Here is a 16,633-nt window from a genome sequence, read left to right as displayed (position 1 = left end):
GTAAGGCACATTTACGAGGTACTAAATGGTCGACGGTAGAAGGAATTCTGATATACCGTGGAATCGGCCCTTCGTAATCCAAATCTCCTTAGAGAAACGAAATGGAACTTTCCACAAAATATATTTCCTTTCCTAAGAACATTCACCGTCGAATCTTATATAACTTACTGCCAGCAAGTTTATACTGCCGCGAGCGCCAAATCATCGCTAATCGTAATTGCAAGAGCTGTGAAAAAATTATGCGTTCGTGTTAATTGATTGACATCTACAGTATAATTAATTGTTTTACAAAACAATTCACACTTACCGACTTTTAATTTCACTTTTAAATTACATTTTTATATTAAAAAAATAAAAAAGATATTTCTACATTATATCTAAACTTGCGATATCTGACTCTTTGCAGTCAGAATATAATTCGAGGTTTATTTCGCAGCTCTGCAAAATTTGAGGAGTAAAATAACATCCTGTATCTCGAGATTTACCGAAGACCGCGAAAATTGACTGCTTAACTCGACGGCAACATGCGGTTAATTCTGCAGATGATTCGGTAACGATGTTATTTGAGCTTGAGATGATTTTATCCTGCTCGCCGCGGCACGTCTCTGGCGGGAACAGCATTGCCAGATCGCGAAGACGACGATGTAACATTCCCACATCGCTTCGATCGGAGATACTAAACTGCGCGGGCGAGAAACGTTAGATATCAGACGCGGCTTGTCGGCAGCGAAACGATGCGCGCAGAACCTAGGCGTTCTGAAAGGTATTTCGGCAGGAACGGATGGCTATGCGGCCTGCCAACGTCCATTGAATTTCAAGCGTCCGTTTATCGAGCCAAAGAGAGCGAGAGAGAGAAAGAGGAAAAGGAATAGAGAGCGGAGGTCACGTCCGCGCAAGTGCCCTCCGTAACCGAGCGAAGAATCGACCCGCCGCTGCTAACTTCGATTTATTTCCTTCCTCTCTGCTGGCAGCCATCTATCTTTTATCGCACTTTTAATTCGATCCTTCGCTATCCCATAAGCGAATTAGAAAAAAAAACGCGGCGGCTACGCGCCAAGAAACAACGATTTCGCGCCACGATACCAGTTTGTTGCTTATATATTGTCAGGAATGGGTCGATAACTTCATAACACGAGCCAATATTAGAACATAGTCTTGTACGAAGAGATCGTGAAGACAGGATGTAAAGATTGAGCGTTAAAATAAACGGTTGTTCCGCAGTTAACTTTTGTAACTATCCCTTTATTCTGCATTAGAACTCATAAAACTTTCGAGCCCGCGAAGTTCCTCTTCCATCTCTGATAGCTTCTGTAGCGTTGCGGCAAGCGGAACTTTAAAGAGTGCTTTTAACTAACTCCGAAAAATCGAGTTACGGTACAAAAACTCGGTGCCACTCTACGTGTTTCCAAAGTTTTGGCAAAATCATCGGTTTTGCTGACGCTTTTCTCCGCACGCGATTCCTTCCGGGAAGATTTTTCTGCCCTCGCTGAAAACTTCGCGAGTAAAATAGAGTGTTTTAGAATTACGTCGTGTGTATACCTTCGAGAAAGTCACGAAACCGGCGAATTACATCGCATTCTTCACAGCAACCTTGCGGCGTATCCTAAAGCAAATTAAAAACTAGCCCTGGATTTAAAGTTTCTTTAGTAAGTGCCCACATGGGAGATGTACTTTATATAGTAAATATGAGAGCTCGTTTTGACATAATATCTAAACTTTTCATATGAGGCTACCTCAAATAGTTGGGCGACGAGATGTTTAAGATTTAAAATTATTTTGTGAACTGACCTAAAAGCAACCGTTCTATATATCTTCTACTCATTTCTGCTGTTTACGTTACATAAATAGCGGTGCATTTCTTTGAAAACAAATTAGAAAAGTTAGAAAAATAAATAGATAGAGACAGAAAAAATGAGAGTAAGAGGAGAGAGTCAAAGAAGTAAGAAATAAGATTTTAGTCGAGCATCATTCGAGAGAGGTCATCATCCTTGGAAGAAGCGAGAGCTAATTGGATTTAGAACTTAGTCGGCATATCCTTAAATTGGAATCTTCATATATAAATCATTGAGACCATACATTACCTGAGATAGGAGGGAGCAGAATTACAATGTACAGAATTACTAACGGAGATGCACCAACCAATCAATCCAGATATTAACGAATTGCGGCTCACGACCAAGACGAGCTTGGCAACATTTTTGGAATCAGTAATTTATAGTCCTCTCATACTCCAATTATTTTTGTCCTCTACGTCCAAACAGTTTTTTGTATAATTTTATAAACTTGTATCACGACTTTCGGCTAATATTGATAATCGTGACTAGCTATCTGTATCTTCTCACGAATTATGACGGCGAGTTTTTATATGCCACTCTACATACACTTTTAAAGACAGCAAAATGGTGAAATAAATTCAGTAAACAGTCTCGGCAACAGTATAATTTCTAGTGAACGCTTAATTATCATATATTTCCTAATAGCAAAATGGCAAATATAAAAGTACCATTAAAAAAAGGGGAAATAATAAATATGAACAAAGAAAAAAAGATAGCGTAAATTACTTTGGAGAAAGGACAAATTCTTTTCTATCTTGATATCGTATATGTGAAAAAAGAGAATATTTTTCATTTTTATAGTACACTGCAGTGATTATAACAGTGGTTGTTTATTTTCTAGCACATGCTCTCTCTTTTAGTCTATGGCTCCAGCATCCGCGTGTAATTTTGTCACTTTAATCTCCAGATAATTTCTAAAACGAGGAGTAATGCTTCTACTCAATCTCTAAATGTGATTACATCACATGCAATAAGCTTTATACAATCCTCACGATATATCGTAATGTATACACAAGCATCACGTGATAAATATTTCATTCGATGCTAATCACGCAAGTGAAAGCTTTTAGCATATTACTGGCATATCAGAATGCACGTATAGTAGTTTTCGATTTCCAACAAAAAAAATTACTTTCGGATGGATATCCGGTAAAACTTCTCAGCACAAAAAATCCCCAAAACGCGCGCGGTATTGATTATGGCGGCTTTTTCGGCGTTGATTCGCCCGTTGAATTTTTTATGTTCGACAATATTATTTATTTCGCGAAATCTCTCGCCGTTTTGTGGATACGGGATGTACACGGTGCATGTGCGTCTAGCACCGACGACGGCAGTAATATCTTAATGCAGTATTCAAATCGGCCGAGATATCGTTGACCCGCATCCCTAGGCGTATTTCGCGATACACATCGCGGCCGACATCTGCGAAAGCTGCGAATCTGCGATACGTTTGTACGTATCTATGGCTCCGACAAAGTGCGAAATAATTTGCGTGCAAACGAAGAGAAATGCGTAACTTGATCACCTATCTACGTTTAATACAAATACAACCAAATAAATATAGATTCGCGGTGATGCGTACATGTACGAGGATTTAGAGCAAGTAGGGTCGTTCGGTCGCGCTCACTATTGAAAATTCATTACAAATATGAATGTTCCATAATGTCTAAATTGGATATCACATTAATATTGTCATATTATCACATTATCACATTATCATATTAACTATTGATTTATATGCAAAAGAAAATTTGTTATATTTAAGTTACATATTATAATGTTATATTAAAAAGAAAAAAAAGAGAATTTCTGACATCATCGGAAAGTTAAATCTTTCAGTTTCTTATACAGATTTTAGTTTATATATACCGTATTAAATATAGTTAATATATTAGTATTTATATCTTTTTAATAAAAGACAATTTAATGCAGAAATGGTTTTTAGATATATTAATTTGACGAAAATACTTAATATTTTACGACAAGCTGTAAAATGAGGAGCGAATATGACAAAATAAATTGCTCTTCGAATCTTTCTTATAATTTAGCGTTATTTTAATAACGGCGACGATGCAGATATGTTCCTCTCATTACGTCGTCGAGTCATATTACAGGCACATATCAAAACTTGTTGCGTCTCGGCTACCACCGACCGACCATCGACAAAAGATCCCCTGAAGAAACCTCGTCGCTCGAGTTTCTATTAAATTCTTTTAATTAATCTCCTTGGGTACCCTTGATGTCCGCCTGCCTGCCTGTCTCAAAATCAAAATCGCACGAGCGAGATATCTCTTTTCGAGGATCGCTACTCGAGTGAATCGAGGGTAAAACTCTGCGCCCTTTTACCGGCGTAAGTGGCAATCAAAAGAAGTTTTACAGTGTCGACAACGAAGAGGTGGAAACTGCCACGTTGCGTCTTAAATATCGAGAATGGTCGCACTCAGCGAAGTGAGAAGGTATACGTACAAAGAGATTAAAAGAATTTTCACATCGAGAATATCATTCTAAACTTAACTCTCGAGTTCTCATTTGAAAATCTAGATTTTATTTCTCATTTCGAACATCTCTCAAACATATTATTTTATAATGTATTTTAATGTTCAAAATCTAGAAATTATTACTATATGCATTTTGAGAAGTTTATAGAAATTAATCTATTATATATAAAAGCAATTAACGATTATCATACTATTCTTCCGAAATTAAAAAGATCAAGCAACGTTTCTTTCCTTGATGTTCTGTATAACACGCAAATACGTGTTTATCATCGCGCGTATAATTACTTATTACGGGTCTATGGCTCATCGCACGACGTTCAAATGAGCACACAGGCAATGCAATTACACCAAAGCGTAGCTGCATAGTGAGGTATCGAAGCAGAGAGGACAAGCCGTATAGCGAGATGAGCGGAGAGACACGGAGAACCGTACAAATGCTATTCGCAAATTCGGTTCTGCTCACACGACCAGGACTATACCAGAATCTGGTTGTAAATTCAAACACGTACGTCTATATTGATCGCATGAAATATATCTCTTTGATCGTGCTTGGAAACGCGTTCCCGATATGAATCTTTAGCGCAAAAATATAAAGACGCTTCCACGTTATTTAACTACGAAATTCGCGAGAAATATCTTTCGTATTAAATCACGAGAGAGCAATCGGACAATAACATATTTAGGATGCTCACCTTAATTGAACGCGTATATCGCAACGCTGTATCACTTATTCAAATAGTGCCCTGGCGGACATGTTGACACTGGTTAGTACGATGCGCTCGCAAACCAAGAGGCCAACTGTTCTATTTACTACCAGAATTATTGTCCATCTACGAATTTCCAAGGGCGGACAAGATCCGATCTACTAGTGCCACTATCGATGTCTCGACGCGGTAATGGTCCTTGAGCTATATACGCTTAAAGACGCACGTACACACGATGATGTGTAATAATAACAAAATATATATATATGTATATATATATATATATCTTTCTCTCTCTCTCGGAGAAAGCGCGCTCCGCAACAATAACAACAAGAAATAACTGCTTTGTAAACCGGAATTATCTCACGACAACGTACTCGCCTAAGAGGCAATTGCGAAGGATGAAGCTCGCTAAGATTGATAAACTGTTTGCAAGAGCGAGATCATCAACTCAATTGGAAAACTTAAGAATGCGTTTTCATATGTTGTGGTTTCTAAGAAATATTTCGACAAATATGAGACATTATATCTATATAAATATATAGTTTTCTCATGATATGTTAAGTAGTTAATAAGTAAAATACTTTATAGTAAACGTTGAAATAAATTTCTATTTATTTACTATATATAATAATTAATTATAACTATAATAAATAATAGATAATAAATATAGATATAGATATATAGAAATAGAGTTAGAAATGAGTTTTCACGATAATTTTTCTACAACAACATTGTAACCAAGGAAGGATATGAAGTTATATTAGAGTAGATTCCGGGATTACCATTTATATAACGTAATCAATAATCGATAATGATGAAAGCTATCGTACTTCTATTATCTCGTTGTTAAAACTGTCGCAAACAAACTATTGCAAATTTAATCAAATTATTTGCAAATCTAATCATTGCTTTTTCGATTAAACTATAACAATTAAAAAAATATATATTTAAATTGAAAAATATCTGAAAATATCTTTCTGTATTGTGACATATGTTAGGTAGAAATATAATATATCGTTCATATTAAAATCTAATTTTAAAACATCTTTTTCATTAATACGAAAAAATCTAGGGAACGTTGTAAAAACTGTACGGTACAGAAAAATTTTACCATGATTTTTAATACATATTCATTTTAATACAAACTTTTAACTGGTTATGCTTCTTCGATACCCTCGGGTGCAATTATTCCCGTTTAACTTTGCAGATCGCCACGCACGTTCTACACACGGACCGAGATTCGATTAATTAAACAAGCGCTACGATTAACCCATTTCTGAAGCTGCTCGAAGCGCCAGCAAATCAGGCAAACATAAGAGAATGTAGCTCGTGTGTATATGGCTGCCTCATACACAGTGTTTTATTGTTACGGGTGGATCATCGGTTAAATTAATTATTACTTTACATGTGGGAGCCGACCGTAGCAAGGATAACGCGCTTTAAAGATGCAGTTATTATTTACAGTCGCACATAACGTATTGGAAAAGTACATGAGCGCGAGCATTAAGCGAGAGAAAAATTACAATGGATTATCGTTGTAAGCTCGTTTGTAGTCATTCGTTTCGTAAAATATCGAAATATAATCTCTACTTTGTTCTAACAGAATTTTTCCGATAAGTGAACAAATACGGTCGATCGCAATTCAGTTTTTGATTTACTAATTTGCTATCGACCGTATTTGTTCACTTATCGGAAAAATTCTGTTAAAACAAAGTAGAAATTATATTTCGATATTATACAAAATACTAAGTACCAATGCATTCGAAAATATATATACCTAATATTACATAATAATTAATTATTTCGATCAATTCTCAATAATTACATATTTTGTTGGTAATATTATATATTTATCTTATATCGTTCGCACAGTTCTCGATAACTTGATGCCATTACAATATTAATAATTATTTTGACTTTACTTTGTAATTAATTTGACACGTGCTTTGTATTTTTTAATTTATTTTTCTGTCAATTAGATATAAATTAAAATAAAATAAAAGTTTCTTACTTACTTTACTGTTCTCTTTTCGATATCAAAGAAATATAGATTATCTCATCATTCTAAAATAAAAACAGAGTTGCACAATCACAAAAACATTTAATCATCGTTCCCAGTGAATGTTTATTTTTACGAAAATATCCTATACACGCGCAATCTGTCTTTCAATCTGTTAACGATAAACAAAATCAAATAAAAAAATATACGTAATAGAATAGACTTATCCAGTCAAATCTGAAAACCTCGATAAAGTTTCAAATTCGTAGCGTAATACATTTTGGGGATCAGTTATTTGCAATTCATTAAAGTTACCTCTCTCAACTTGCTACAGTTTATTCTCAAAATTACTCTCAAACTGATTAATACGCGATCGTAACCGAACTGAGATAACCACGTTCGCGCTAATTCCGCGGTTTAACAGTATCGCAAAGTTCCGGACGTGCGACGGTCGCAATGCCGATGTGGGATTAGAGAACGATGAAGTGAAATCGCGGACATTTAATGCGAAACCACCTTCAACCACCACGAGTCCCGCGGGCAATCGCGAGATGAAGTAGCCTCTCAGATTGTCCAATCACGCGTCGAAGAGCGGAAACATAACGCGTACAACGTAGGCAACGATAGACAATAGCGTTCTCCAAGGACCAAACTATAATGCTAACGCTTCATCGTCGTCGTTGCCGTTGTCGTCGTCATAGTTGTCATAGTTGTCGCCGGTACCGTCGGCGTTCCATAGTAGAGGGTGGACCAAATCAAGTTATATCGTCCCGCTGAGCGCCCATTATAATAATTGCATGCACGAGACTCGGATCCATTACGGTGGTCCACCAACGTTCCCGTGAACCGGAAGTCGAAGCTGTCCCGCAGGAGAGCGCCCGGAATTTCGAGAAGAGAATTTCCCGCGTGACTGCAATTTTGCGACTGCGTTCGGACGACAGTCCAACGACGTCCGAACATAGTTGGCAACGACACATATACGTGTGTATGTAAAGCACGACTGCTCTTTATGAAAATCAATGTACAAAGTTGACCGAAGTATTCTTCAATGTATCCATGCTCGACGTATCATCGATAGAGTCAGAAAGGAGAATTGTAGAGGGTTAACGTGATCCTACATAAAATTCGACTGACTGATTTCACAGTAGACGTTGTTATAGCAGCAGGCAAATCACGAGTATATTCGAAAAGCTGTTTCAGCAAATTACTACCTTCCTTCTCTGTCGTGCTTTTTGGTATTGCGTACTGTTAGCAACGAGAATTTCAGCGAGAATTTCAAACGTAAATTTTCGAGATTTTGATACCAAGGAGGAAACAGTAAAGTGAATAAGGAGTCTCTACCTTATCTTGATTAACGTCTAACTGGCGTTAAATCAAAAGTGACACGAAGCACGTGTCAAAGCGCAATTATCATTACTGCGAAAACATTGAATCATCACTAATTAAATAAGCGAATTAACAAAACAGATGTGAGAAACGACACATAATTACTTATTAATCAATATACTTCATCGGTTACTCGACAATTATTCTAAATTTCCATACACTCATTTGTGTAGATTCAAATCAATCGAACACGATTAATTACAATTTAAAAAGCGAACTTTCTTTCGCTTAAATAATCTTAAGAAGAAGAATTTGTTTAATTATTTTAAAACTAATTCTTTTCGTGTATTTATCAGTTCTAATTAAAACAAATTACATGTTAATATGTTCACGAAAATATAATCATATCAGATTATTTATATGTGTAGTTTCCATAATTGAGATATTAATCATATTAAAATACGCAGTTTTTAATTATTCTTATTTAAATATGTAGCAGTAACAGCAGTTTTATTCAGATATTCGGCTTGACGACGACCACTTGTTTTCCGTTTTTCTCGCATAGTCATTTTATTTCGCGATGCTATACTATGCATTATCTCAGAGAACTCTATTTTCAAACTTAAAATTAACTATTTACAGTTTGCCGGGCAATGCACTTTATGTATATTTTATGTATTCCGATACAGTTACTTGATGTATTTTATTAATCTTTTATCTTTTTTTACCAATGAAGAAGAGCACGAAAATAACGTTACTTCAAAAAAATACAAAAGCGTAAGACAATTTGTTTATAATGTTAAAACCTCTCATTATATAAAACTATGATATATAATTATTTTGTAACTGTAAAATATGTGTATATCTTTGCTGGAACACGAATGATAACAGAATAAAGAAAAAATGGATAAAAACGATATCCATTCAAATTGGACAAGATTTTTTATAATTACATAAGACGGGATATCAAAACAAGTATAAAATTACTATCAACAAAGTACAACTATCAAAACCGAAAGTCAATTTCGATAACTCTACTATAGACGATTTCATAAATATTTCTTTACTAGTTGAATCATTCGCTCGGTAAACGGCAACGTTATTCGAATTGAGTCAAATTCACAACGTTTCGGTACCACTAATTGTGAGTCGCATACGAAACTGGCAAGAAAGTTAGTGCAAACACGGTTTCGTATAACTATATACCAACGACATCGACCTGTCAGCATGCTCTCATTACGTCCCGTAATCACGGTTAACTTTAAAATAGTAGTCTTAATCGATCGACGCGATCCATCTGATGAGTTTGTTAATGCCTTATTGATTATTAATGGAAAATGCCAGTCTCGATAAAACTCTATTTCGTTTGACAAAGGACTGACTATTTCAAGGCATTTTCTAATAAATCGTATTTTCACGTAAAAGCATTAAACTTCGAAAATCGATCAGATAGAACTGGAGACACTTCTTAATGATGTAACTGTGATTTGCTTCTCGTCATAATTGAGATGCATAGATTCTTTTTATAATAAAATGACAACAGACTATCTTTGCCGACTGAAATGTTATGGTCATTCACGAAGTTATAATTGCGAAAACACCATGGTACAATATTCCTGTTTTAATAGAGTAAGGTATTATAAGGTAAGAATATGTTATTTTATTCTCTGCGTTTCTGTTTTAATTTTAGCCCGCAAAAAAAGGAAACTCATATATAGAAGCTCGTATCATGGTAAACTTCCATCCATATTAGTTTCCTCCGTGTCCAAATGACACGCAGAATACAGATAAATAAATCTCAACGGCAGAAATAGGGCGATTTGATTTTTCGAAATAACATCGACGTTTATTATACAGCCATGATTAATTACGCGATTCTACATGCAGGGGCAGATGACTCTAGTTATGTGAAGTACTGTTCGCTAAAACCCCCTTTGGGTTTTAGAGATTCGAAACAAGGTTTAGAGAGATAATGACGAGAGCGAATAGCTGCGACAAAGCCCGCCCCGTGCGATTGCATTTCACATATCAATCCGGCGTATTCGTTTTAAAATTGTGGCTTTTAATGGATGTCCTATACAAGTTCAGAGATTCAGCGATTCATATCGACAATTCTATGCAATCCTTTGACATCAATATCGTTAGAAATATATTAATAGTCGATAACCTATGTATAACAAGTACTGTAGCGTATAATTTACATAGATATCGTTTCTCATAAGTTGTATAACCAATATCAACCAAAAAATCAATAATATTTATATAAATATGAATTTTATGATCGATTAAAAAATATTTAACGATCACGCTGACATTTTTTTTTTCCAGAAAATGCATATTATACGCATTATGTATATTGCATAATATAAGCAACGGATATTGATAATATCAATCTGCGTTTTCGTCCCTTCCTTCACTTGTATAGCCCGCTCGAACCACCATCGTCAGCTCGGCCCACACCTCAGCGTGTTTGCATAATTTATTCCGGTGACGTATGCGCACGCGTTATGCCGCGACTTGAATTAACGGCACCCGTTCACCGCGAATAAATCGCTATAATTATCAGTGCGGCCGAAATGAATTGTACTTGCAGCTCGCACGCGGTGCCTCGCTGTAAAGTTTGCACGCTGGTCGAACTTGCACCCGCTTTCCGACCGATTTGCGCGGACTTCCGATGAATTCGATTCTCTCCCTTCCCCTTATATCTCACTCTCTCTCGCTTATACTCCACCTCAAGCAAAGATCAATCACGACTTTCCCGCCAATGATTATCGTTGACTCACAAAGCAACTGCAAATTTCGTTGATTACCGGAATACTTTGAGATTATCACCCTCACAGTGCTTTGAATATGGATGATTAAATCGCAAATGGAGTATATCAGATACCTGAAAAGCAGTACATCGTACTTCTCTTTAGATAGACGTAACATATATATTTGGGGTGTTCTAAATTCTCGGAATTTCTATGATTTTTAATTTTAAATAAATATATTCATTAAATATCATATTTGTGCATATCGTTTTATATTTAACATATATTAAATATCAAACTTTGCAATCAAACCTTTGTATGTGTGTGTGTGTGTTAGAGTAAAATGCATGTTAGAGTAAATGCATATGGAATATTATGGTAATAATTATGACAAATCATCACTTAAAAGTATATCGTGTGAAATAAATTTTGCTCAACGAAACGACTCGACAGTTTCAAGTTGTATCCAGGTGTACAAGTATCATATCAAAAATGTAAAAACTACATTATTTGTCGCGCGCGTATATTTACACCATGAAAGAAGACGAAGGTCTGAGAACACCGACGCGTAATACATAAGAACGTAATACATAACTTTTGCACGAACAAGATGCGGAAAATGATTTACCTGCGAAGAGAACAAACTTGGAACATGTTGTCGTGAATTATATACTTTTCCGCATGCAACTAGCGAAGAATAATTCTAGAATTCGTAATTCCACGCAATAATTATTCGATGATAATGTGATTCACACATTACGTGAGAAATATATAATCTGCTTTTATCTATTGTTTATTTTTATTTTAAAAAGTTTGATGACTTCTTAATCTTTTTAGATAAGTTAACTTCGTTAATTGCTTCGGATTATATAATGAAGTTAAGAGACTAAACTAATTGGCTAAGTATTATATCGTTTTACTCCTGTTCTCAGCACACACAGTACTCAAAAGTACATACAAAGTCAAAACCGAGTAGTATTACCGAGTACATTATTACCGGCCACATCTAATCGAGAATAATCGATTCATAATCTCTACGGCGACGTATTCCGTGGGTAATAATACAACGTCTACAGCGCAATTGTTCGCGGGCGACACGGTCGACGTAGCAAAGTTCCCGTTCTCGCAGCGCTCATGCAATTAGAGTTTCGCGGCATGTGTACCACCGTGTTTGCAATGTGTCGGCATGTCTTGCCGCAAAGAGCGAGATTAATTGGCGTGAATTACTCTGGTTGCTCTATTCTCAAAAGCGAGCGCGACTCACATTTGAACCGTTGCCGATCGCGTCACAGATCGCGACCTGAAACGTAGTCGGCACTTTGCCACGCGATACATGTGTTTTGCCAGCTTGCAACGGAAGCGCATAGTAGAAATGTAGGTAGGAGAATTGTTCCCCTGAATTTTTCATTCGATTCTTCGAACGCGATAATCAGTAAATTAGAAGAGACCGATCTCTGCTATTGTTAGCCTTTCGTTGTTTTAGTTAACAAAAATTCAATTTTGAAATTCGATACGTCCATTACTGTAATTAAAGTGACAGCCATTCCATTTTAGCTTTACAATTGTAAACGTATCAGTGAAATGCAATTTAATAGACTTTTAACAATTCTACCAGAAATCCGCAAATGGTCAAATAAAATTGATAGATTTGATAAATTTGATATCAAAATATCATGATATAAAATCGGCGTGTATTGTATAAAAATAACTATCCTTCATAGCATAACTATCCTCACCGCTACCATGTATAAGTATTGTCTCGTAATAGATAAAACGTAGTAAATTGAAGAATGAGGAATTGAAAAATGGAAGATTCATGATGTAGCGACGTCATCGTGAACGTAAAAAATTCTTTCGAACGCTTGACCCAATTGCTCGATTAGCATGCAGAGCAGTCAGTAATTACTTAAAATTTACATTATTGATCGTCTAAAAGTATCGCAAGACAGAGAACAGATAAAATTAATTGAAAAGTGTTATATAAGTTTAGAATAATGACGAACGTTTTCAACTTTTTTATAAAAGTGCAAACTGTAATGGTTCTCAGGGTTAAATATACATATAAAACTTTTGTCAAATTAACTTTTACAAAATAAACACCAGTAAAAAGTCTTCAGAATAGATTACTAAAAAAGTTATAAAATTATAACCATTTTTATATTTATTTTTTCAAGATCGTGATTTAATTTTTTTAAATATTAAAAAATTATCTCAAAAATAGTCAATACTGAATTAATATTCGTAAAGCGGAGAAGAGTTTTAGATTCACTTAAATCGAAGAAGAATGTATGTAAGTTTTCAATCGCGGAAAGTTATATTCTGTTAGTTTATCTCGACCCGAGAATAGAAGATTTCCGCGATGCAATGATCTTTAATTATTTAATGTACGATGTCCTAATCCTTCTACTAACGCGCACAGATTCCACAGTACTCTTTTACGAATGTTCCTCGTTTCGCCGGCGGCAAAGAAAAAGGAAAAGAAATCACGCGAATACTCCATTAGCGGAAACGAACGTGTGCGGTTATCGCCGCCGGCTGGTTCTTCGTATATGTATATTGACAAGAGTAAAACGACGAGCGAACTCGTCGTTGCGAGACGCGCGGCGTCGTATTCGCGCGTAAAAGTGTTCAGAGGGACGCGCTCGGGAAGTCGTTATAAAAGTATAATACTTGTGCACACACACGGTACGCGTTTCGAAAACTGGGAAACATCCGGATAAAGCGACAAAAACGGATTTTCGCGTCATTTCATTAAATTAATAATTCAAGTCGCGAGCAAATTAGCTGATGGGTAATATCAACGAGTAAAGTGAAAGGGCACGAGAAATGGAATATAGGACGGCCGAGTCATCTGATATATCTGTATTTATCAATGTCCGCAAATTCGCGCGCTTTCAAAAGAATTTTTCTGTGAATCGAGTACAACTCGCATACTAATTAAATATAGAACTTTCTGGTAGTTACTATATAGGAATCACGAAGTCGCACAAAGACTAAAGAAGCTGTACATAAAAGATCCAGCGCTCTTTTGCTGTAACATTAACTTATATTCTTGATAGTTATTTAATAACTGAGCATCAAGACTACAATGACTTGCATTTTCTTGTCGAAAGTATAATCAGGACTGAGAAGATATTAAAATTCATTACGTAATTGACACATTATGTATTAACTATAATTAGAATATGTACATCATATGCCTAAATCATTTTATATAAGAATATTCTTAACTTTCTTTTACACAATTTTTCGCAGAAAATTCTTTACAGTTACATTTATATTAATATTTTTTTTACGTGAAAATCTGATGATCTTTAAAAAATCCAGGGAGAAAAGCGCAACTAAAAATTTCGCATTAAATTCGTGTACAACGTATCAGCCAAACAAAATACGAATCTCTTTTTACGCAATTTACTCTTGTGAAAAAAGTGTCTATACTCTTTTGTAGTAAAATGTTAACGAGTCTTTTTTTTCGTCGGACTTATCCGGACGGATAAATAAAACACGAAAAATATTTTTTCGCGGATAATTCGGTGAAGTATGTAGAAGGTGATAGAAACTCGTTGGTACATGCAGAACAATGAGAAAATGCGAAAAATCGTGAAATGCAAGCCGAACGAAGAACTCCCTGGTAGCTAGTGCATTTTCCCCCGCGCAATCACGGCTTTAAAAATGCAGGACGCGCATCGCACGATACATCCGCTAAAGACTACGTGATGTTTGGCTAGCGGTACTTCACGCGGTAATTACCCGCGAATTTGCAACCGTATGCCGGTGAATTCCCGCGAGCGCGCAAATTGAGTGTGCATAGAATATTGCTTTTTTTAATTGTGCACAAAAGCTGTGCGGCCATCAATATTTCCAGACGCGCCTCATGATCGGATAATGCAATTATCAAGTCAGAGTACGCATTTTCCTTTTCTTTTTGCAGAAATATTTCCGGCTTAAGGCTCCTGGGCTCTTTCCCGACATCTCGTGAGATGTGACGTCAGAAGCGAGAAACGTTGAGATTTGACACGTTGAGAATTCTTGCACGGCATTTCCAAATAAAAGGGTACATATTTGCATAAAATAACATTTCAGATCACTTCAGCACACTTCAAAAATACTCTGAGTTCAAGTTAGGTCTACCCCTTTCTCTTGAAAGTTAATAAACAGCCGTAAAATGAATGTAATACGAAACCTATAGTCATGCACCTGCGCATAAGCCTGCATCGTTTCTAATGTTTAATAACTGTCAAGGGAAAAGGATGCAACTCGGAGTATTTTTGGAATGTGCTGAAGTGATCTGTAGTGTTATTTTACCAAGCAAATATCTTTTTATTTGGAAATACCATGCAAGAATTTTTAACGTGTCATTTCTCGCTTCTGACGTCAGATTCCAACATAGCTGCGACGAGTACCCAGAAACCTTAACTGCATGTAATATAACGCCAAACGTCGAAAAGGCGGATATTCTTAAATTTACACAATTACAGAATTATTAACCGATTTATAATAATACATTTACCGTGACTTAATTATTCTTGTAAATATCCAAAGGAGGTAATCTCTATATTTTATGAAAAAGAAAAAGAAAATTTGATATATTCTTTTTATATTACACTCCTACAAAAAGTAGGACTAACCTAAGCGAAAAGAAAACGCGGGAAATGAGTTTCTCTTATGTTCTTTTATATTATCTCTATGTGTCCCTCTCATTTCTTCAAAAGATATGCGAAAAGCAACAATAATGCAATCTTGTAAACACAAATGTTGCCTATATTACTGTTCAAAGAAGCCGACTGGCATCGGGACAAAGGGGTTATACGCGGTCTGATAAAGTAGCATTGAGCCGGTTATATAGCGAGCAACACAGTGTTGTATCAGGAGAGAAGACCTCTCGGTGGTTTCTCCATGATACAGCAATAAACTTGAAATAGCTTGTTAGCCGGAGGCGTCCACTAGCAATCGGGAAGACAGCCATCCCTTAACATCGAAATGCAGAACTTTAATTAAGGTGTAACACGGTTAAGTCAAGTGGCGAATTCCGGCCCCGAATTTGAATCTTATGACGTTGCTTGGAATGCAGATATTTTTGTCACAATTAAGAACATTGTCCGAAATCAACAGATTTCTTGAGAAACCTATATTTCTAAACATATACCTGTGTGTGTGACACGATAAATTAAATTCGATTTTGTGTTACATTCTACATAAAAAGCATTATTGTCCCAGATATTGACTAAAAAATCCTCGTTTTTCTTTAGAATCTCCTCGCAATAAAAGATTAGAATTTATCTGCGTACTACATAATGTGAAGATAGACCATGCAACAAAAAAAGAAGAGAGAAATGATATCTCGCGATACAATGAAATTTTCTTCAACATATGCGTCAACAATCAAGTCTTAATTCGATCACGCTGATAAGGATAGCGCGGTGCCACGCGGTGTCGCTCGGCTCGGGCCGAGCTAATACTAATCAAACAATCCATCACCCTCGAATAACTCGGCTCTCCACGCGTCATGCGCTGT

At 36.0% G+C, this 16,633-nt stretch overlaps 1 protein-coding gene and 1 long non-coding RNA gene across 6 annotated transcripts in view; one reads left to right on the top strand and one right to left on the bottom strand.

Annotated features, from left to right (window-relative positions):
* LOC112463747 (collagen alpha-1(XVIII) chain-like) overlaps positions 1 to 16,633 on the top strand; it is a 208,973-nt gene that overhangs the window by 134,293 nt on the left and 58,047 nt on the right. The window lies entirely within an intron of this gene.
* The window catches only part of LOC112463748, a 256,241-nt gene that overhangs the window by 193,685 nt on the left and 45,923 nt on the right, over positions 1 to 16,633 (bottom strand). The window lies entirely within an intron of this gene.

This window comes from Temnothorax curvispinosus, unplaced genomic scaffold (assembly GCF_003070985.1).
Source record: "Temnothorax curvispinosus isolate PA1 unplaced genomic scaffold, ASM307098v1 QBEX01013620.1, whole genome shotgun sequence".
In the NCBI taxonomy this organism is placed as follows: Eukaryota; Metazoa; Arthropoda; class Insecta; order Hymenoptera; family Formicidae; genus Temnothorax; species Temnothorax curvispinosus.
Note: the sequence above shows the minus strand (reverse complement) of the source record. Positions and strands in the feature narration are given on the sequence as shown.